Raw genomic sequence first — 24085 nt, forward strand, 5'->3', positions numbered from 1 at the left:
TAAAAACCCTGAACTTTTATGATTCGCACCAATAAATGTACCTGGACTGCGTAGAGGAGTGGGTCACCACAATATATATTAAAAACCCTGAACTTTTATGATTCGCACCAATAAATGTACCTGGACTGCGTAGAGGAGTGGGTCACCACAATATATATTAAAAACCCTGAACTTTTATGAATCGCACCAATAAATGTACCTGGACTGCGTAGAGGAGTGGGTCACCACAATATATATTAAAAACCCTGAACTTTTATGAATCGCACCAATAAATGTACCTGGACTGCGTAGAGGAGTGGGTCACCACAATATATATTAAAAACCCTGAACTTTTATGATTCGCACCAATAAATGTACCTGGACTGCGTAGAGGAGTGGGTCACCACAATATCTATTAAAAACCCTGAACTTTTATGATTCGCACCAATAAATGTACCTGGACTGCGTAGAGGAGTGGGTCACCACAATATCTATTAAAAACCCTGAACTTTTATGATTCGCACCAATAAATGTACCTGGACTGCGTAGAGGAGTGGGTCACCACAATATATATTAAAAACCCTGAACTTTTATGATTCGCACCAATAAATGTATCTGGACTGCGTAGAGGAGTGGGCACTGGGCACCACAATAAAATATATAAAAAACCTTCAACAGATCTGCATTACACTACACATACGGCTGCTCCTCCATCCTCTCCATCATATACATGTTGGAGTTTTAGCGTGTGACAACCTCTTGTTTTTGATAATGTCAGTGCATTTGGAATATTTTTCAATTTGCCCCACACCACTGAATGTACTTTATCTATGATACGCATCTATCTATCTTGACTGCGTAGTGTGGTGGCCCCGGTACACAATTTGGTACCGAGGCCACAATATAATTTAAAAACCCTCCACGTGTCGGAATTCCACCAAACAAGTATCTGGACTGCATAGTGGGGTGGCCCCGGTACCCAATTTGATACCGGGGCCACAATACCTCCTCCAAACATGCTCCAGACAATTCGTCATTGACAGACCCCAGACAGACAGGGTCGTAGTGTTATTGTTTGACTTTGTAAACCCAAAAAAATGTCCCTGTTGCACATAGTCGTGCAATGAAGACTGACTTTTTCATTTAAAGGCACGATCTTTAAAGTGTAGTGTTTGTAAGTCTAAGTCATATTATACTTTTGGTAAAATTGGTTTTTTTTGTTCCTCTTTATGGTAATTAATTAGTAATAGAATTAAAGTAGGAAATAGAATTAAATAGAATTAAAGTAGGAAATAGAGTGGTATAGAGTTGTAGTGTGGTATAGATAGAGTGGTCCACACAATATAATAATAAAACCCTCAACTGGTCTGAATTCCACCAAACAAGTATCTTGACTGCGTAGTGTGGTGGCCCCGGTACACAATTTGGTACCGAGGCCACAATATAATTTAAAAACCCTCCACGTGTCGGAATTCCACCAAACAAGTATCTGGACTGCATAGTGGGGTGGCCCCGGTACCCAATTTGATACCGGGGCCACAATACCTCCTCCAAACATGCTCCAGACAATTCGTCATTGACAGACCCCAGACAGACAGGGTCGTAGTGTTATTGTTTGACTTTGTAAACCCAAAAAAATGTCCCTGTTGCACTTGCACATAGTCGTGCAATGAAGACTGACTTTTTCATTTAAAGGCACGATCTTTAAAGTGTCAGAAAGAGAGAGAAGACACAGGAGAGGAGAGTTGTAGCTGGGGACCTGGGGTGGAAGCTCCCAGGCTCCCCCAGCATTGCCTGGAAGTCTGAGCGTGGTGACTGAGCCAGGGCAAGGAATGTGTGCCCTGGATGAGGGGGAGAACTCCATGGCACTATAGTGAACCCAAGAGAGAGGGGGACACTGCACATGGAAGAGGCCCTGGAGTGAGGGCTGCTACAAGAGGCATGGTAGCTGTAGTGTCAGATCCTGAGGCTGAGAGTACACAGAGTGACGTGTCAGAGCACAGGAGACATTATCCCCGCAGAGGAGGGATGAGCTGCAGTTGAGAGGTCTGTTGTTGAAATAGGACATGCACACTTTAACAAACCAATCATTTCAGCGACAGGGCCTACCAAACAACTTTGACTGAAATGATTGGTTTGTTTGGGCCCCCACACCAAAATAACAATTCATCTCTCCCTGTACAAACTAAACAGGCTCTACTGAGGAAAGATGTCGTCCTCATCCTCAACCTCTGATTCCTCTCCCCCTACAGTGTGTACTTCCTCCTCCTCACACATTATCAATTCGTCCCCGCTGGACTCCACAACCACAGGTCCCTCTGTACTATCTGGAGGGCAGTGCTGTACTTCATTGAGGAATTGATTATTCATTTTTATAAACATCATTTTTTCAACGTTGTGAGGAAGCAACCTCCTTCGCCGCTCACTGACTAGGTTCCCTGCTGCACTAAAAACTCTTTCCGAGTACACACTGGAGGGGGGACAACTCAGGTAAAATAGAGCCAGTTTGTACAGGGGCTTCCAAACTGCCTTTTGGAGTTCTACCACGTCACTACCTCTAGTTAATTTAGATTGCAAGGCTTGTAAATACTTTGAAGATAAAAAAAGCAGGCTGCACAGACTGTGGAGCTAGAAAGTGAAATTAAATGGACCACGTTACTTTGGTGGCTATCTATGCCCCCCCCCCCCCCCCTCCCCGCCCTACACTTGTAGTTGAATATAAAAAAAGCAGCCTGCATAGACTGTAGAACTAGAAATTCAAATATACAAAAAAATGGACAAAGGCAGTTTGCTATCTATCTGCATCAGATCCCCTCTCCACTAGGAGTAAAATAGAAAACTATTCAGCCGTTATATAATCTAGAATATAAATAGAAATTGAGAAAGGCAATTTGGTATCTGTCTGCATCATAATCATCAACATCCTCCTCAGCGCCAGCTACATCAATATCCTCCTCCCGGTGTACAACATTCACACCTTCATTAGCCAAATCTGTAACTGGACTGTGGGTGATCCTTCCAGCATATGCAGAGGGCGTGCTGCAAATGCTGGATGGAGCCACCTCTTCCCGTACAGTGATGGGAAGGTCAGGCTTGACAACCACCAACATCCTTGGACTCACCTTGTGGATTTGTGATAATTTCTCTTTAGAAGGCAGAGTTGTTTGCTGTTTTGTTGCTGACAGCATAACTCTCTTAAATTTTTTGTAGGGGGGGGGAGGAGGAGGAGGGCTAAGATCCGTGGGTGAAGCTGAACCACTAGTCATGAACACGGGCCAGGGCCTAAGCCGTTCCTTGCCACTCCGTGTCGTAAATGGCATATTGGCAACTTTACGTTTCTCCTCAGATGATTTTAAGTTTCTCTTTTTGCTACTTTTTCTTAACTTGGGCTTTTTGGATTTTACATGTCCGGTACTACGAGATTGGGCATCGGGCTTGGAAGACGACGTTGATGGCATTTCATCGTCTATGTCATGACTAGTGGCAGCAGCTTCAGCATTAGGAGGAAGTGGGTCTTGATCTTTCCCTACTTTATCCTCCAAATTTTTGGTCTCCATTATATGTAGCACAAGATACTGCAGAATGTGTGAACTTGGTAATATTGCAGTACCAATGGACTTATACTGCTGGATTGGTTTTGCAAATTTGGTTATAATTATTATATATTTTTTTTTTTTTTAATTTTTTATTTTTTTTTACTTTTTTTTTATTTTTAAAAAACTTGGGAATAGTGGGGAAATAACTATGCCCTTAGAAGCACAGAGCACAGGACACAGCACCACTGGACTGAACAGGACACGGCACAGGACCCAGCAGCACTACGGAACTCAGCAGGACAGAGCACAGGACACAGCACCACTGGACTGATACTGCAGAATGTGTGAACTTGGTAATATTGCAGTACCAATGGACTTATAATGCTGGATTGGTTTTGCAAATTTGGTTATAATTATTATATTTATTTATTTATTTTAATTTTTTATTTTTTTTTACTTTTTTTTTATTTTTAAAAAACTTGGGAATAGTGGGGAAATAACTATGCCCTTAGAAGCACAGAGCACAGGACACAGCACCACTGGACTGAACAGGACACGGCACAGGACCCAGCAGCACTACGGAACTCAGCAGGACAGAGCACAGGACACAGCACCACTGGACTGATACTGCAGAATGTGTGAACTTGGTAATATTGCAGTACCAATGGACTTATAATGCTGGATTGGTTTTGCAAATTTGGTTATAATTATTATATTTATTTATTTATTTTAATTTTTTTTTACTTTTTTTTTTTTTTTAAAAAACTTGGGAATAGTGGGGAAATAACTATGCCCTTAGAAGCACAGAGCACAGGACACAGCACCACTGGACTGAACAGGACACGGCACAGGACCCAGCAGCACTACGGAACTCAGCAGGACAGAGCACAGGACACAGCACCACTGGACTGATACTGCAGAATGTGTGAACTTGGTAATATTGCAGTACCAATGGACTTATAATGCTGGATTGGTTTTGCAAATTTGGTTATAATTATTATATATTTTTTTTTTTTTAAATTTTTTATTATTTTTTACTTTTTTTTTATTTTTTAAAAACTTGGGAATAATGGGGAAATAACTATGCCCTTAGAAGCACAGAGCACAGGACACAGCACCACTGGACTGAACAGGACACGGCACAGGACCCAGCAGCACTACGGAACTCAGCAGGACAGAGCACAGGACACAGCACCACTGGACTGATACTGCAGAATGTGTAAACTTTGTAATATTGCAGTACCACTGGACTTTTACTGCTGAATGTGTGAACTTGGTAATATTGCAGTACCAATGGGCTTATACTGCAGGATTGGTTGTGAAAATTTTGTGGTAATTAAAAAATATTAAAGTAGTTTTTGGTATTTTTTAAAAAAACTTTTTTTTATTTTTTTAAACACAGGGGAATATTGGGGAAATAACTATGCCCTTAGAAGCACAGAGCACAGGACACAGCACCACTGGACTGAACAGGACACAGCACAGGACCCAGCAGCACCACTGACCTCAGAAGGACAGAGCACAGCACACAGCACCACTGGACTGATACTGCAGAACACAGCACAGCACAGCACAGCACAGCACAGCACAGCACAGCACTAAACAGCACAGCACAGCACAGCACTAAACAGCACAGAACTAAACAGCACAGAACTAAACAGCACAGAACTAAACAGCACAGAACTAAACAGCACAGAGGACCACCTAACACACCCTCCCTCTACCCTGATCAATGCCCGAGTGAAGATGGCGGCGACTAGCGGGGAATTTATAGGATCCGAGTATCGCGAGATCCGACAACGGGATTATGAGTCAGAGCCTCAGTTTCACTTTTGAATTTGGCGCCAATACCCGGATCTGTCTCGGATCCGACTCGGATCCGCAACGTTCGGGTGGGCTCGGATTTCAGAAATCCGAGTGCGCTCATCCCTAGTAATAAGTGGTTACTGAACAGCAGGTACAAGTAACGTAACTGAACATCGGGTAGGCAGGAGTAAGGATTTCACAGGAACGGAATACAGCAATCATCATCTATTTATTTATTTAGCACCGCTAATTCCGCAACACTGTACAGAGAACTCATTCACATCAGTCCCTGCCCTTATGGAGCTTACAATCTAAATCCCCTAAAATACATACACACACAGGCCGAGAGAGACTAAGGGCAGTTTAATAGCAACAAATTAACCTACCAGTATGTGTTAAGCAATACAGATATTCCCAAGGAAATACAAACAATGACCAGCAAGTTGCTTTGTGGGAAGCAGGCATAAATAATCAGTGAGACATGTGTGGTAATTAACAAGGAGCAGAAGATTAACTCCTGTAGTGAGAGGAAAATGTTTAAAGGTAGAAAAGCAGCGCCTCCTCACATGGCCATCTTAACAACATTATGGGCCCCCAGGCAAAGTCGTGCACTGGGGCCCCTATATATATATATATATATATATATATAGATAGATAGATAGATAGATAGATAGATAGATAGATAGATGTACTTGCTCAGTGACCCTTGAAGGTTTTTTTTGCAGGTTTTTTCTTGCAGCAGGATTATTTATTCTACAGGCAAGGGGGCCCCAATGGAAAAGATGGCCCTGCCTCCTCATGTTTGCGTGGGTTTTCTTCTATGCTCCGGTTTCCACCCAAAAACATACAAGTAGGCTGCTATTAAATTGACTTTAGTCTCTCTCTGTCTGTGTGTGTGTATGTTAGGAAATTTAGACTGTAAGCCCCAATGGGGCAGGGATTGATTTGAGTGGGTTCTCTGTACAATGCTGCGGAATTAGTGGCGCTATATAAGAACTACAAGCACCAGCACTCCCATGGCTCATAGAGCATGCTGGAGTTTGTGGGACTACAATCACCACCGTGCCTTGGTAGACAGGGCTGCTTTGGAACATGTATTTCCATAAAGGCAGCATTGCTAGCCATTGTGCTATTGTAATATGCCCAGCAAAAACAGTAACTTCAATTAAGATTCCTAGCCTTAATAATAAAGATGCTAAGCAATGTGTAATACACATATCTATGCCCAGCATTTGTAGTAATGCCAAATAAGGTGCTTAGATGAAAGAATGATGAAAGAATAATAACAATAATACTCATATTTTGCCTATCAGTAGTAACACTTTCTAGTAAGATGCACAAGAGTAGCAGTATTCGTGCAATATATCCCCCAGTATTATGTTAAGCAGTAACACCTAGTGAGATCTCCTGCAGTAGCTGTAAAGCCCTAAAAGATGTACAGGAGTACCAATTACACGACCAGCAGTACTCTTCTGTACAACTCTGGTGTTTCCGGTCCTGCTAATTGTAGTGCTGCCCTTGTGAAAAGCAGTGTCACATATGATGTGAGGCTGCATACAACTGACTGTAGAACAGGTAGGCACACCCTCACTTCATATTGAAAGATATATTATAGGACACACATGTACGGCACCATCAAGGATGAAAGGATAACACTGCAGCTCTCCAAATAGTCCTACACCTCACATCAGAAATTCATCTATATATAGGCTTCAATTATATACAGTGTCCTGGTGATTGTTTATTTAGTACAACAACTCCCAGAGCTCATAATAATAAGAGATAATGGATAAGTTTGTTTGCGCTGGGACTGCAGGCTCTACCCACCAAGCAGCACTAAAGGAAACTCAGGCCCAGATTTGCCAAAATTAGTAGGTTCCCTGAAGAATCTCTAATAGCCCCCTCTAGCTAGTCCCTGATTTAATATCTTATCATATATTCACACAAACAATATATCACCTTTATTTTGTCAGGAAAAGTCTCCTAACTGCCTTTACCAGTCACAACCCTCACTCTGCACACGTGTGACTTGGAAGTGTTTACTGTATTGGGTTACACACGATTCCAGCACTCTCCTCTCTACCTCTCACCTATCCCACAGGTTACAGATTTGCTGAATCGCCCCAAACAGTTATCACACCACCACACCCATTTTGGTTTGCCACCACCTACTGAATAAGGGCAATAGAACCCCAATATACTGCCTCACACTGGCACACAACGAGAACTCCTTGTTACACACAGTTAGCAAGGCACACAGCAATGACAGGGTTAACATTTAACCCCTCAAGGCTCTATGACACAAATGTACATGCAGGCACACACAAGGCTTGGTATACAGATGTATTCACAATTCACCCCTCATCATTTAAAAGTTTAGCATGGTCAAGCAATCTATCTCTTTTAGACAGGCAGTGAATTTGTTTAGAGCAATAAGGACATCACTTATTAAGTTTTTGATTTAATATACAAAAAGTACAATGCTTACAGGTTCTATAAAAACAAAACAATAAACAATCAACATACAAATGAAAAGTTCCAAAACAGGTAAAATAAAGTGGTAAAATTCAGTATATAAATTACAGATAAGTGGTATATTCTGCACCAAGGAGAATTGGCTTGAAGATGGATAGCTTATCAATGATGATTGATTTCCCAAAAGACTGACAGTTTGCCCTTTCACAACACAGGTTTTTAAGCAAAATCAAATGTGGCAGCCTTTACAGGGGCAGTGTGGATGCTAATGTAGGGGCAGAAATGTCCCTTGGGTGTCACTTAGGGTTTGTTCAAAACTATTCCTAAGTTTTGACCTGTCTTAACTTTCTCAGATAAATACCAGAAATTTAACTTCTTTGTCAATAAACCAGGCTTAATCTCTCGCACATTTAAATACCAAACATAATTAAATTATAACAATATGACATTCTTTTCCCAAAGACCTGTGACTACAACTGTTCCCTGGTACTGCTCGTACAACCCTGGTGTGGTTTCTGTCCCTCAGTATGGAGTGACACACAGATTTCCCAAAATATGAAATATGAAGGCATTTTCTTTGATGTTCATATTTCTATATAACTGCATAGAAAGCCTTTTATGTGTTGCCTTTGTCTACATAAGATACAGGAAGTCCTCGTGTGGTCTCCTTGTGTAAGACCACAAGCTGTGAACGGCTGTCCAAAGTCCTTGTTAGGTGTCATAAAACTCTCCTATGTCAGGATGCAACTTACTCCAGGGCCTTTGAAGCTGCTCAGCTTTCCCTGAAAGTGTTGCTATTATCTTTTAACATAGAGGTGGGCAGAAGCATAAGGTAAATACACACCAGACCCTCAGACTTCCCATTTTACACCTTAGTAGCTCAATTTATCAATTTATTTCCCACAATTATGTTATTGGTTAATCCTTGTAACTGCAATTCCTCTCTGTTCCCCTACACTAAGTCTGGCTTGCAGGAGGGTTGGACTTATTTTTCCAATTACATTTTCCAGGAGGATCTCAAAAGCTTGCATAAAGGTCTTAAGGCCGACACTAAAGCAGTTGGAAACTGTTTGGAAAGTTGGAAAGAGTCCCATGACAAAATGGCTTCAGATACAATGGTGTGAAAAAGTTTTTGCCCTCTTCCTGATTTCTGAATTCCTTGCAGGGAGCACCCCTCAAGCAAATGGTGAGGGCGCACACTCGCTAAGGCGCAATATTAGACTTAATACTTACAAATGGTGACAGAATATCTGATGTAAATGTGGGAGAGAACCTAGGATCCAGTGACCATCAGTACCACACAAAGACAAAGGTGTTAGATTTTAGGAAGGCTGACTTTGCAGAGATGTGTAAGTGACTCTTTGGCAAAGTCGAAGAACTTGAAAGGTGGGAACAATTAAAATGTGAAATACCAAAAGCAACAGATCTTTGTATCAAAGGGTTTAGAAAAAGAACAAGAAAAAGGAAGACTGTGTGCCTTGCAATAGAAGCAGCAAGTATTGTGAAAGCAAAAAAGATGGTCTTTAGGAAATATAAGCAGACTCAAAACATTGCAGACAAAGAAGTGCATCTTGTTAGAAGGAGGCTAAGAAGATAATCAGATGTGCAAAAGCACAAGCTGCAGAGAAAATGGCCCAGTCAGTAGTCAAAGGGGGCAAAACTTTTATTTTAGGTATGTAATGAAAGTAGAAAAACAAAGTGTGGAATAATTAGACTAAAGACAGAGAGCAAGAGTCTTGTTGAGGGAGACAAGATAATAGCAGATCATCTTATTAATTATTTTTGCTCAGTGTTCACTTCAGAAAGAGAGTGGAAGGTGCCACAGTTAGGTTTCAAGTATATTCATAAAAAGATTGTAAGCTTGCGAGCAGGGTTCTCTTACCTCTCTGTCTGTATGTATTACCCAGTATTGTCTTATTACGGTTTGTTCCCAATTGTAAAGTGCTACGGAATCTGCTGGCGCTATATAAATATATGATGAAGATGATAGTTATAGTAGACCTGGCAAGCATAAATTTTGCATTTTTTGACATGTTTGCAACCCTGTTGAATGAACACCGTGTATCAATGAGGGCTAAAATTTTTCATGTGAAAGTAACTTTATGTCATTTACCATCGTACCAAATTTCACGAAAATCTGAGATAGCCGGGTTGGTAACTGTGGTGATTTGGCATGGAATGACCCTTTGGAACTTTTCAGTTTTATACCATTTCTTGGTATTTCTAAAAGTTTATGCTGATGGTAATGAAATCTTTGTAGGATACTGAAATATATCATTCTCTGGCCATTGGGTGGCTTGGTGAAAGCAGAGGCATTAATTGCCAGACTATAATCTTTTCCCCATATCAATATTTGGAGACTTGGCAAATCTGCAAGTAGTCAATGTACTTATTTTTCCTCTCCAAATATTTCCTATTTCTAAATTAATCAGATTAGCGGATGATTTGCATCTCAGAGAACGACCTCCTTGGAAAGAGAATAATCAGTTTCGTATGTCCTTTACAAAGTGTGTACAGATGGCTAATTTTATTGAAAAATGTTTTGTTAACAATTGTACATCTAATGCATTATGTTCTACGATTTGGGTTGCTTTTAAATAAGTGGAGGGGACATTGATTAATTTGCAACTTGGAGAAGTATAAAATTCAATAGCCTTGCCTCAGCAGACATATAATAAAGGAGATTAGCCAGTAAGGGCATACATGCATTGCCATAAGATCAATCATTACCATGCAGTGTATGCACCACACACTTCCCTCTTCTGTGCAAGTAGTAGAGGTCATCCCTGCTCCATTTTTTGAGCATTGCTGTGTTGTTTGCAAAAACCAGATATTACATATGACGCTGCCCTTCTCTAATACATAGAGTACATAGAACCTCAAGTGTCTAGATGTATTGCAATAAAGGAAACCTCATATAAATTGATGTTTCATTGACACTTTATTTCAGCTCTTAATATCATAGCATTTTCCCAACATCATATCTGAGCACCTTCAGTAGTTGTGGTCATGTGGGTAAAGTGGTTGATTTATAATGGGAGTGCCTGGTGATGAAAGATTCGTGGCTGGGAGTGTTTGACTTTATTTCAACAATTCTGGGTACTTTTTTCAGCCAAAACCATAGGTGGCCCTTCTAAACTACTCCGTTGAGTCCCTTAGATGGGCTTAATATCAGTTGTCTGTATAGCTGTCAGTTCTTCTACCAATCTCGCTAATCCAAAATAAAGTAAGACATATAGTTAAATGGGGAAAAAAATGTTGAAAAACAAAACAAAAAACATCTGGTTGGATGAAAGAGTTATATAATTCGGGAGTGTTTGGCACCCCTGGCTCTCCATACAAGCTGATCAATTAGCCCAGATACATTATTCTAGTTGCCAGTGAGTAACTCCGTTACTGGCTTCTCCTAAACTTTTAAATTTGCATCTTCCAGTTGTACTTTTGCAGAAAAGTGCATTTCTTGGCACACTTCTCCCAATGTAATAAAAACTTTTAAATAAAAAAGGTGACATAAATGTCCCCTGGTGCTCATGATTAATGTAAGACATGCATTAAGGTAACGCAAGTAACATTTTAGGAGAAAAATGTAAAAGTTTAAATTAATGAAGGGGCTGATCTTAAAGTGTTAGCAGGTTACCTTCAAAATGATATTTCACACTTTCCACCATGTTCATTTTCAGGTGGATCGGCAAACAAGCAAAGCTAAGCGCAGATTGATTTCACGTGGTCCGTTCCAAGGCCAGAGAAGTTGACGTCCCCCTTGATACGTGCTAGACAGACAAATAAACGTACTTGCACCAAAAAAGAAAAAAAAAGAAAAAAAGTCGGCATTTTTGCAGATTGTAAATAAGCGATCCTGTGTACTGATCGATGAACATGCCTCCCCTGAAATATTCCTCAACAAGTTCTCACCTGGTGAGCAGGTCTACAAAGGGAACATGAAGCTATTGGGAGGAAGTGAGAGGAACAACCAGAGAAATTAATTGTCTCCTGACAGGTTAGTGAGAACAAATTCTAAGCATGTTCTTCCATGTATGCATTTTCAGGATTTGCCTCTAGTATTAATTTAAAGCACATATCTAATGGTGTCTTCTTTGTAATCGGCTGTTCGTTATTTGCTGTGGATGCTGCCCTCGAAGTTGTCTGAATCCAGTTATTACATCCTCCTTATACACAGGAGACACTAAAGCTTTTTTAAAGTTAATGACAGTTATTTTATTAAGGTCTCCGCAGAGATCATTTGAAGGTCACGAATAGGCTATATAAAATGACTTCAAGCAAACACACAGAAGATATATATACAGAGTGGAAAGTACAAGTTGAACAGAAGTAGTGGCACCTCCTTTTTACATCAATTATAAAGCTGTCCAAACATACGCAGTGCTGTATAGTTAGAACTGGAAAAACAGTTGTTACAAACTTTTTTTTATGACACCATCACGGCAAATAAAATGTACTTTTAGATAGGATAATGGCTGCTTTTATAGGTACAATCCTAACTAACATAACTAATGTGTGTTTTATTTCCTCTTGAAAAGTCCTGCATTGTGGATCCTAATGCCTCTGGTGGGGTAACAGATATCTTCTTGAGTAAATAGCTGAGGCAAAAGTTTAAGTCAAACAATGAACATTGGAATATACATTTACAATGTAATTTTTTTTATATTTAGTGTGATTCATATTGGTGGTTCACACTTTTCCAGGTCTATCAACAATGAGTTTGTAAATTGGATAAATTGTCATTCAACTTAGGGGAATTGACTACATGAGATAGTCATTGTGCCTTGGTGTTCTTCACAGGAACAATCAGACAGCACTGGTAGGTATGCTTTACAGCAGTGGTGGTCAACCTGTGGCTCTAGAGCTATGAAATGTGGCTCCTGTAAGGGGCATGTAAGATCTGATGGCATGTGAAAAGACTGATTGGCATGTAAGGAGATGTGATGGCATTTAGGGAGATCTGAATGTGTGTAGGTCTGTAGGTATGTGAGAAGATTGATTGGCATGTATGGTATATGTGGGGAGGTATGTTGGCATGTATGAGGAATGTGGGTAAATCTGATGGAATATGGGGAGATTGGTGGGCATGTAAGGGACATGTGGGAAAGTCTGATGGCATTTATGGGAAATTTACGGGCATTTCTAAGACATGTTGGTAGATTTCATGGCATGTCTGATGACACGGGGAGATGTTGATGTGCATATAAGGTGCATGTGGGGAGATCCAATGGGCTTGTAAAGAGGTCAGAAGGGCACATTAAGAGATCTAAAGGATTGTGGATACAGTAGCAGTGTGAGCTACTGGGAAGATACTATATGTAACCCTTTGAACCCTCCCCCCCCACTTGACACAGCAGTGAAGTAAGAGCTGTGCTGATTTTATGATTATTCTGAACATTTTGGCGATGTTGGATATTTTCTTATTAGCTTAACGAGATATTGTAAATTATGTTATATTTTCAATGTACATGTGTATGGTATGTGCATGTTTATACTAGGTACATACATGCGCACACAAAAGTTGGCTCTATGCGGTACCTATAGATATTATATGTCTCTCGGACTCTGACTGGTTGGCCACCCCTGCTTAAAGGTTATATTAATTGAGAAAAGCCTACGCACCACAGAGGAGTAGATAAGCAGGTTCTCTCCACACAGCCACTAATCCAAAGTGATGGAGGGTGAAGTCATGCAGACTGACCACTCGCCTCTCTCTCTACCTAGCGGCTACTTGTTTATCTTCCTTATACTCTTTCTTACAACACTTCTAATGAGCCTTTTATTTTCCTGCTTTCCAGAAATGTGGTTGATTTTCTAACTGTCAATCAAGCAGTACATTCTCACTATCGCTAATTGATGCTGCACAGGGTTTGGCAAACAGGGATAAGTGTATATGTGGTTTACTGGTCAATGTACTAGACCAGAGCTAAGCTAAAATTCTCACAAATTTTACATTTACCTTTTAAATATATTATCTTCTTTTCTCCGTCTGCACAGTTAAACAACAGTGTTGAGAGAAGATTTACTTCCATCTGTAATATGAACAAAACAGGCTCATAGTGGAAATATTGTTATTAAATCAAGATTAGTGTAGTAAAAAAATGTCTGGTTTACTTGAGGCTGCATCAGATAAATCTAGTGAGGAATATCTTCGAAGAGATCTTGTAAATATACTTAAAAGCATTTCGCTAACAGTATGACGCTGAGACTGCTTACATCCAAGTCTGTAGAATATTACAATTCCCTAAAGAGTTTACACTCTAATTGTAGAGCCTTAGCAATAATATGATTTGTTCTACAACAATGCACAAAGTAGACTTGTGTACTTCAAAAGTTATACAGCTCTAAGCTGTAAGTTTGTGTTAAGTTGTTTGTTTTCTCTGGTTCCAGTCCAACTCTCACAAGTGTGAAAGTGGAACTCAGCCCTGAACAGAACCTGAGAGGTTTAAAAGAGACACTGTGAGAACTGATACTGTGCCAGTAAGCTATATAAGCTACATGTATATCTGTGTGTGTAAATAAATATAAAATATATATATAAATAATATTCCACCTTCCTAATATTGTGTAGTCCTGTAAGTTGTGAGGTGGGGCCTCCATGGCTCGGACTAGTGTTTCCAGCACATCCCACAGATACTCGATTGGATTGAGATCTGTGGAATTTGGAGGCCAAGTCTACACCTTGAACTATTTGTCGCACACCAGACTGGTACAAGACAGCATGCATCTATGCACTTTATTTAAGGTGGACATTTGTGAGCCCCATAGCTACATTTTGTAAGAGCCTTCATGTACAACCCAAGGGCAAAAAAAACACATATACACATGGGGCAGCACGGTGGCTTAGTGGTTAGCACTTCTGCCTTACAGCACTGGGGTCATGAGTTAAATTCCCGACCATGGCCTTATCTGTGAGGAGTTTGTATGCTCTCCCTGTGTTTGCGTGGGTTTCCTCCGGGTGCTCTGGTTTCCTCCCACACTCCAAAAACATACTGGTAGGTTAATTGGGTGCTAACTAATTGACCCTAGTCTGTGTGTGTGTGTGTGTGTGTGTGTGTGTGTTAGGGAATTTAGATTGTAAGCTCCAATGGGGCAGGGACTGATGTGAGTGAGTTCTCTGTACAGCGCTGCGGAATTAGTGGCGCTAAATAACTAAATGGTGATGATACCCCCTTTCCCTACCCGCCATGTAACATTTGCACTCCTGTCTACTTTAGTGTCTTTGGTTGTACGTATCATAACATGCATCTTACTCAATATATCAGTATTCATATATGTGTATACGCAAAGAGATAACTTTTACTTCAAACTCTAAAGCAACTCTATAAAGAGGAATAGGAGTAAAAATTTTAAAAACCTATTTTTAGTGACATTTCCACACCTCTGTGTATGGCATCTATATTTGTTCCTCACACTACACTAATGGAGGTGGCTCATGAGAGAATTTCAGAGGAAATATCTTGAACTTTCTTTGGCCATTCTAACCAGCTTCCATGGTAACCAACAAGATATGATGTTTCTCTTGTTTCCTTAGTAATTAAAGCAATAAATGAAAATTGTACCTTCTGCTTTATTTGGAACTTGACTATTACAATAACTTGGACATGTTGGCCAATTCCTTACACTATTTGGGAAATTATTTCATCCTAACCTCCTTCATTTCAAGTGAGTAAAAAGAGAGAGATCCAGATATGCAAATTGAAAAATTAATAAAATGATCTTTAGCAAAACTTCCAAATGAACTACTTTGTAGTTTCTTTTTTACTGTGATAAAAGCTGTTTTAATATTTATACTATATAATGTGCAATGTGGTGGCAGACACCTGTCCAAGGGAGTAGCTACCATAGGTGAAGGTGCCCACATCTGAGCCCTATATGTTTTTCGTTTTCCCTCCTCCCATTGGGAGGTACATGGGGGCCCTTACCAACTCTTTGCAATGAGGCCTACAAATGTCTAGTTCCGCCACTGCACCTGGCCATTGCGGACTGCCTCTGAGGGATTTCAAACAGATGCCCGGCCAGGAATTATAAAGCAAACAGGAAGTATGGTAGATATTTGTACATGGTGTTTATGGCTAATGTTTTTATAAGCATTTATGAAAATACTTAACACATCCACAGAATCACTTTGTAGTAATAAAAGGTGGACACTGTAAATCTTTCAATGCACATAGCATCTGTGTATGGGAATGTTTTGCATATGTTATGACACTGCACATACATAGGTGCATGCCTTCAGCGATTTCATGGTTAATTCCTGCGTTACTTGAAGATGTTTTTCTTTACTACAATGTGTATTTAAAAGTGCTTTAATTAATGCAAGCTTAACTTTTTTCTCTGTAAATAGTGTTTATTTAACCATTATCTAACCCACGCATTTAATAGACATCAGGGCTGCCTTTTGTTTTATTTTGTGTTACAGCATTTTAGTTGTTGGATTACCAATGCATGTTAATTTACTTGCTTTCATAAATGCACCTTGACTGAGTGAATAGAGTCCCACTGCAAGTAGTGGAAGAGTAGTAAATCACTCTGGGCCTGATTCATTAAGGAACATAAATGACTATATGTTGCTTATAAAGAGCACAATTACTCTGCGCTTGCCCAGAACCGGACCATATGTCACAGAACACAGCAGCGTCTGATTCACCTTTGAGCACAAAGGATACTTGCGACAACTTACGATTTCGGGGAGGGAACGGGATGGGGAAGGGCAGATGCACTAGGCAATGTACAGTAAAGACGTTCCTCGCAGATACAGTGGATTCAGACTCCGACGCACGCAAAAGTGCGCTGTTATTCAGATGTAAGGGTTGCACCTGCTTTGGGTCATGTCTAAATGCTGGATGATAGTGATGACCAAACACAGCATTCACAACCTCGCCATCATGGGAGAATGGAGTATTTACCTACATACCTGCACACACTTATCTCGTTATACAGCAAGACTGCCAGAGGGTCATGACTATGGTGCCATTTCGTTGATTGTTTATGCTGAGGATTATAGGATTGTTATACACCAAAGAGGTAGGTGCATTTTTTTAATATTTTACAAGTTAAAATATATATATATATATATATATATATATATATATATATATATTATTTTTTTAAAATAGCACCTTCATACTTGTGCGAATGTTGAAACTGTCTCTGCTCTTTTATTTTCATACATTTTTAACAAATTAGTCTGTACATTACCAAGGTTTGTCTGTTTTTATATGTTATGTGTGTATTGTATGGTTCCTACACGCTTGCATACATTGTGCATTGTGGTTGTGTACTTTAACAACTTACATATATATTTTGTCTATGTCATCTTCTAATACATCTAGGGGCAGAATCAATTGGCGACGTTGTTCCCGAGAACATCGTGGCCGCGCTTTATTACCATTTATACGGTAAAAAGTGAGGCTTACTTTTGCTCGCACCTCTATTGGGAGCAAAAGTGAGCGCTACTTTCACTATAAACAAATCGCTGTGTAGTGTCTCACGGCTGTTCCTGGACACTATGCAGTGATTTTTTTTTTAGAATTGAATCTGCCCCTTGTAATGAGGGTTTTTTTTATTTTGTTTTTTTAGATTAATTTATTTAAGTTGTCAGAAGAAGTATCTTGATGTCATAATGTAGTCTAATTTTAATTATTCTGTTTTGCAGTATACAAGTGTAGTCCTCAGAAAGCCTTTCTTTTCAAAATGTGACTTTCCCTAGGCTTAGGCAAAGTTTGCCTTCCCAGAAGTGTCTGATATCATTGGCCTAATAATTGTTTGTTCCCCCCCTCCCCAATATATCTGCATGTGCCTCCAAAAAGTAGTAGTCCTCTGGCTACTACTGTGTTCAGCATAACATGAACATTTGCAGAGAGTTTCACTGAAATTACCACTTCAGAACTTTGATGAGCTTGGAAAATGTGTGAACAAAGTACACCAGTAGAGGTAAGATATGTTATAAAAATGTCATAAGATGTAATTATAAAATGATTTTTCTTTTTTTTTTTCCAGCTGACGAAGTCCACACTGCATAAGTGTACAACCCCCTTAGCCAATTTGCCATCTTCCCCATACAAGAGTCCATCACCACTGCACGAGTTGCCATTCCTACTGCCTATGTTTTATTAAATAATATAAAACAATAAAACAAAATTTAAAAAAATGTTTCCCTGTTTCAAAAATATTGTTCTAATATATAGGTTTACACAAAATGTACCTTATATAAAAAAAAAGTTATTTGTTTAAAAACACTTGACGTGTGTTTTTTTTGTTAGAAAAATATGTATTAATGTGCATTTGTACCATGAAGAAGGGACATTTTGAAAATAAATGAATATATGAAATACATTTGCTCCTTTTGGCTAGGTAGTAACTACAACACATTTTCAGTAATAATGAAGGGTAAGATAAGGGTAGCATGGATAAAAAGTATAGTCAGTCGTCCCCTATTAGAAGGAGAATCAAGGTACAGTTTGTCTGGATGATAACCGTTTCCTTTCCTCATACACAGGGGCAGGCTGGGCTGGGGGGTCAGGGGGGCATCTGCCCCCGGGCCTGTCCCACAGTGGGCTAGCTTGGGCTGGGTCACTGGGCCACCTGCATTTTTTTTTCCCTTTAAAATGTTCCTAATTGGCTGCTGAGTCCAGTCTTGGCCCCTGGGCTAAAATTTGCCAGCTCTCCCCTGTCCAGGCTTGAGCTAAACCAATTACAAACCTGTTAAAAGATTGCACTCTCATGAAGATAAAGATAGTTGTATTATATCACAAAGGGCATCTGTGCTGCAGGATTTAATTTTTTCTGACTGTACAAACCCACAAAATAATATTTTGCACTCATGGAAACGAATAGTAAATGCAGTAGGATGAGACAGAGTTAGACCACACACTTGCATTGCATTAGAAATATAGGGCCTCATTCATTTTTTGTGCTCAATATATGAAGTCTAACAGAATCAAAGAGAAAAAGTTAAAGATGTTTTAGCTCAGTGTTTCTCAACTCCAGTCCTCAGGACCCACTAACAGGGCAGGATTGCCAGGTGACCAGTTAAATAATTATACCACCTGCTACACTGTGTCAGTCAGTAATGAATACACCTGTGCTCAAGCAAGGAGATATGGAAAACATGTACTGCTAGGGGGTCCTGACGACTGGAGTTGAGAAACACTGTATTTAGCTACTCTTTATGAACAGTGTGCAAGGCCAGGGGTAAAATCTGAACCCCTTTCCAAAATCCCACATCTTCTAAAATGTATATATTTGTGCCAGGCCTTGCAGAAGTACATCATGTGATGTACTTCTGCAGTGCTCCTTTATGTGTACAAGTGTGCTTACTGCTTACTTATCTGACTAGTTCATTTCAAGGTGCATGCCAACTTTACTGTCTGTTGAAACATCCCTGTAAAATCAATCTGTGCTTAATTCATTTTATTCAACTGTTATAATTTACTTCTCAAATAGTACTTGGTTTAGTTTCATTAAATGAATCATGAGAGGGGGACATCGAGATTGTAATTCTTTCGTACATGTGTCACTTTTGTGTACTTTTATTACGTTGGTTGAAGTTCACCTAGAAATACTGTCTGGCACCTCTCAATATCATGTTCTCTCACAGAGAGAAAATGACTGGGCTCCCTCCTGTGACTGCCCTTGTATATGCATTTTTTCCTCCCCTTTCTGCTTAAGTGAATTCATCCTGAAAAGCAAAATGCATGTTTGTGCAAAAGCAGGCACACTTCTGCACACACTCAGTACTCCTAAAACAGTCCCAATCCATTTATTTGAACACAGAGGCGGAACTAGCAAACTGTTGGCCACGGTGCAGGGAAGCGGGGAGGGGGGAACCAGGTCCCATAGCTCACTAGTTCCCTGTGCAGTGGGCCCCATTATCACCATGGGCCCCGGTGTACCACACCTGCTGCACCAATGGTAGTTATGCCACTGATTTGAACCCCTGCACATGTTGCCATCCATGAACTTATTTATTAAATGGGCACATTTGTCACGAATCCTCTAAAGGAGTGGAGATTGGCTATTTAGGGGTGTTTCAGCTATGGCGTGGATGGGGTATCTGACTATACTAGGGATATTTTATATTGAAAAGCACATTTTTAGGCACAGAAATAACAATTTAATAAAAATATTCAATTGTCTTGACACATGCAGTAAAGACAGTCCTGATTGTCCTTACTCTCATTGTTTATTGAAGACATAAATAATAGATTCCAACAAAGAAAAATGTAATTTAAATTAAACTAAGGTGTGGTCCTAAAGCTATAGTAGGTTGAACTTTAAAGTGATATTCTTTCTGTCTCATAAGGAACACCTTCATCTGTTCATCTCTATCTGCCATCATGTGCAAATATTTCCTCATCCTACAATAGATATAATCCTGTCACGCCATGCCAGGAATCAGTGCTGATTCCCGATATCACAATGACATTTGTGTTGCCCAACTCATTCATAAATTACTTCCACTATTTTGCAATGAGAAAGGTTAAAGTCTGGTTATCATCTTGCAAGAGCTTGGAATCTGCATATCAATGAAAGTGATTTATAGCGCCGCTCGGCACAGTAGCGATTTGCTTCTCTATTACACCGTCTCCATCTGCTGGAGATAATCTCCTTATTATTGTTATTATCCGGACGCTCTGTAACAAGATGAGTTTATAAGATTGTTATCTGTGTGACTGGGTCATAGCAAGTGGTTACACAGAGCAGAAACCAAGCTATATATACACACAAAATATGCACCTGGTAGTAGATGTACAGGGATCCTTTATTGCCTATATATAGCTGTAAAAAATCCTAACCTGAATTAATGCACGCGGAGCTATCTGTACTTAAGCAACGAGACACAGGGCCTTGAAAAGGATTCAAAACCAACAAATTGTTCACATTTTGTTGCCATAGATTCTGAATTTGAAATATAATCAAGTAGATTTTTTTGCCGCTAATCCACAAAGTATTGAGTACCATGTAAAATTAAAATACGCATTCTAAAACCATTCTCCACATTACTAAATTTAAAAGCAAACATGGTTAAATTCTCACTTTTGCACAGATGTAATACATATGCATTCCAAAGGAGTATACTGAACAGAAGCGAAAGTTACCGGACAAGGATAACATTTATCAGAGAAGCTACTGCATACTTGCCAACTCTCCCAGAATGTCAGGGAGACTCCCGCATTTTGCATGAGTCTCCCGGACTCCTGGGAGAGTGTGGCAATCTCCCTGATCTGCCCACTTCCTAGTGAAGTGGGCAGAATTAGATTCAAACGCCGCGTTTCACTGGGTGTTTGACCCCTAGCTGTAAAATGACGCGTTTTGCATCATTGGGTCACAGGGGCGGGGTCAAAATGACGCGATTTTCGGGGCCCCGACCCCTGCATGCCCACCTCCCCCGGCAGCTCCCGGAAGCCAAAAATAAAATGTTGGCAAGTATGAGCTACTGTGAGGCCAACTGTGACATGGAACGTGCCATAGAAGTCAACACCTTCAAAATAATGTACATGGGTCAATCATTTGTAAGGCATTTCACAAAAAGGTCCTTTATTGGAGCATCATAAGGAAGAAGCATTGGCTAATAAAAAACAAATCTACCATCATCATCATTTATTTATACAGCGCCGGCAAATTCTGTAGCGCTTTACAGTTGGGAACAAACACAGTATTAAAACAATAATGGGTAATACAGACAGACAGAGAGACAGAAGGTCTCGGCCGGAAGCTTACAATCTATGAATGGCCGCAAGCAATTTACAAAACTCCATTTAAGAGATAGCGCAGAGATGTGGCAGAAAGACTTATGGTCTGACAAGACTAAAGCAGACATGTTTTACTAGAATGCTAAGTGGTGTGTAGGCTGAAACTTAAACACTACACACCAAGTGGGCAACACTATTCCCACCAGGAAGTGTGACAGTGGTAGCATCATGTTAAGGGGATGCTTTTCAGCAGCAAGAACTGGCAATCTTAGCAGGATTGATGGGAGGATGGATGTTGTACTTTACATACATATCCTGAACAAACTCCTACTACCCTCTGCCAAAAAGCTCATACTGGGAAGGTAGTTTGTCTTCCAAAAGAAAATGATCCAAGGCACATTGCAAGAGCAAATCTGGAATGGCTTAAAATGAAAAATAAAAAATAGATGTCACTGAGTGACCCCCCCCCCCCCACCCATTCTTCACTCCTAGCAGGGGCAGGCTGCTTGTGGTCACACACTATGTATATGTGTCCGACAGCTGAGAGGCAGGCAATGGATGCTGGCTAGTCGCTCTGATTGTGTTTAAAACACAATCGGAGGTGCTGGGTAAGATTCTTTTGAATACTAGCAGATTTAAACTCTTTGAATGCATTCAGGGGCACCGGGAAGGGGAGGTACAGATTATCGCCACTGGATGCCAGGTATTTTTTTTTATTTCTCTGGCACCACCAGGGGGCTGGGGGTTTAGGGGGAGGGAGGGAGCTGCTCCCAGTCCCTACACAATGTGTGACATCACACATTGTTCAAGGAGCTCTTAATCTCACGCAATTTGGTAATCTCGTAAGACTAAGAGGTTACCTGCAAACTCTGATGGATGTCACCTCAGCAGCACCAGCAAAGCAAAGGTAAGTACAGTGGGTTGGAGGTGTCCTAAAGTGTCTGGGGAGGGCGTGTCCTATTTTGTCTAGGGAGGAGGTGGCAAGATGTGTCTGGGGAAGGGGTGGTGCGATGTGTCTGGGGAGGCTGTGGTGAGATGTGTCTGATAGGGGGTGGTGCGATGTGCCTAGGGGTGACACGATGTGTCTGAGGGGTGGTTTGATTTGTCTGGGGAGGGTGTCTCCTTGTTTGTCTGGGGAGGGTGTGGCGTGATGTGTCTGGGGAGGGTGTGGCGTGATGTGTCTGGGAAAGTTGTGGCGACGTGTCTGGTGAGTGGATGGTGCGACGTGTCTGGGGAGTGGATGGTGCGACGTGTCTGGGGATGGGGTGGCGCGATGTGTCTGGGGATGGGGTGGCGAGATGTGTCAGGCGAGGGGGTGGCGTGATGTGACTGGGGAGGGGGTGGCGAGATATGTCTGGGGATGGGGTGGCGAGATATGTCTGGCGAGGGGGTGGTGCGATGTGTCTGGGGATGGGGTGGCGCGATGTGTCTGGGGATGGGGTGGCGAGATGTGTCAGGCGAGGGGGTGGCGTGATGTGACTGGGGAGGGGGTGGCGAGATATGTCTGGGGATGGGGTGGCGAGATATGTCTGGCGAGGGGGTGGTGCGATGTGTCTGGGGATGGGGTGGCGCGATGTGTCTGGGGATGGGGTGGCGAGATGTGTCAGGCGAGGGGGTGGCGTGATGTGACTGGGGAGGGGGTGGCGAGATATGTCTGGGGATGGGGTGGCGAGATATGTCTGGGGAGGGGGTGGCGCAATATATCTGAGAAGGGGGTGGCGCGATGTGTCTGAGGGGTGGCGTGATGAGGCTTGGGAGGGTGTGAAAAATGTAATTTATTATTATAATGTATGTATTATATACTGCATGATAACAATTAAGAATCCACCACTTTGAAGGTGTTCAATTCTTTAGTGAATTTGCCAACTATTATCACTAATTCTTCAAGAACTCTTCTAAACTCATCACCGCTATCACTACTCTTATCATCAAGCCTAGTCATCCAGCTCATTGCTATCTTTAGTCTATTTCCAATACATCAAGCACACCTTCACCATGGCTCCTAATCTAAAACATCCTAATGTCCTTTACAGGTATTTTGTTGTAGTAGATGCTTCAGATCTTGATGCAAAAGACTTTGTAGAAGTTATTAGCATGTGCCTACTTCTCCCTCAGTTAAACAAAATCATGATATTGAAATATAGAGCTACTAGCCATCAAACCGGTCTTGCAAAAGTGGAAACGTCTTCTGGAGGGAGCCATTCACCACTTCACAATCTTACATATCAGAAAATCTTTGGCCACCTGCGGTCCGCTAAAGGACTGAACCCTGCCAAGCCCACTGTAACCTATTCAGTCACGTTGACTGCACTAAACCCTTAACTCTTATTTCCAGTTATCTTGGGTGGCTTACCACAAGACAGGACTTAAAAGATTTCATTAAAGCCTGGCCAACCTGTGCTCAGTCTAAGGGGTATATTTACTAAACTGCGGGTTTGAAAGAGTGGAGATGTTGCCTATAGCAACCAATCAGATTCTAGCTGTCATTTTGTAGAATGCACTAAATAAATGATAGAATCTGATTGGTTACTATAGGCAACATCTTCACTTTTTCAAACCCGCAGTTTAGTAAATATACCCCTAAGTCTCCTC

At 40.9% G+C, this 24085-nt stretch overlaps 1 protein-coding gene across 1 annotated transcript in view; it reads left to right on the top strand.

Annotated features, from left to right (window-relative positions):
- CHRM1 (cholinergic receptor muscarinic 1) overlaps positions 1-24085 on the top strand; it is a 141674-nt gene that overhangs the window by 79341 nt on the left and 38248 nt on the right. Inside the window, exon 2 of the mRNA XM_075187738.1 lies at positions 11477-11793. The gene's annotated coding sequence lies outside the window, so the exon portion shown is untranslated. The remainder of the gene's footprint in view (positions 1-11476; positions 11794-24085) is intronic.

The sequence above is a fragment of the Mixophyes fleayi genome, chromosome 10 (genome assembly GCF_038048845.1).
Source record: "Mixophyes fleayi isolate aMixFle1 chromosome 10, aMixFle1.hap1, whole genome shotgun sequence".
NCBI classification, from domain to species: Eukaryota; Metazoa; Chordata; class Amphibia; order Anura; family Limnodynastidae; genus Mixophyes; species Mixophyes fleayi.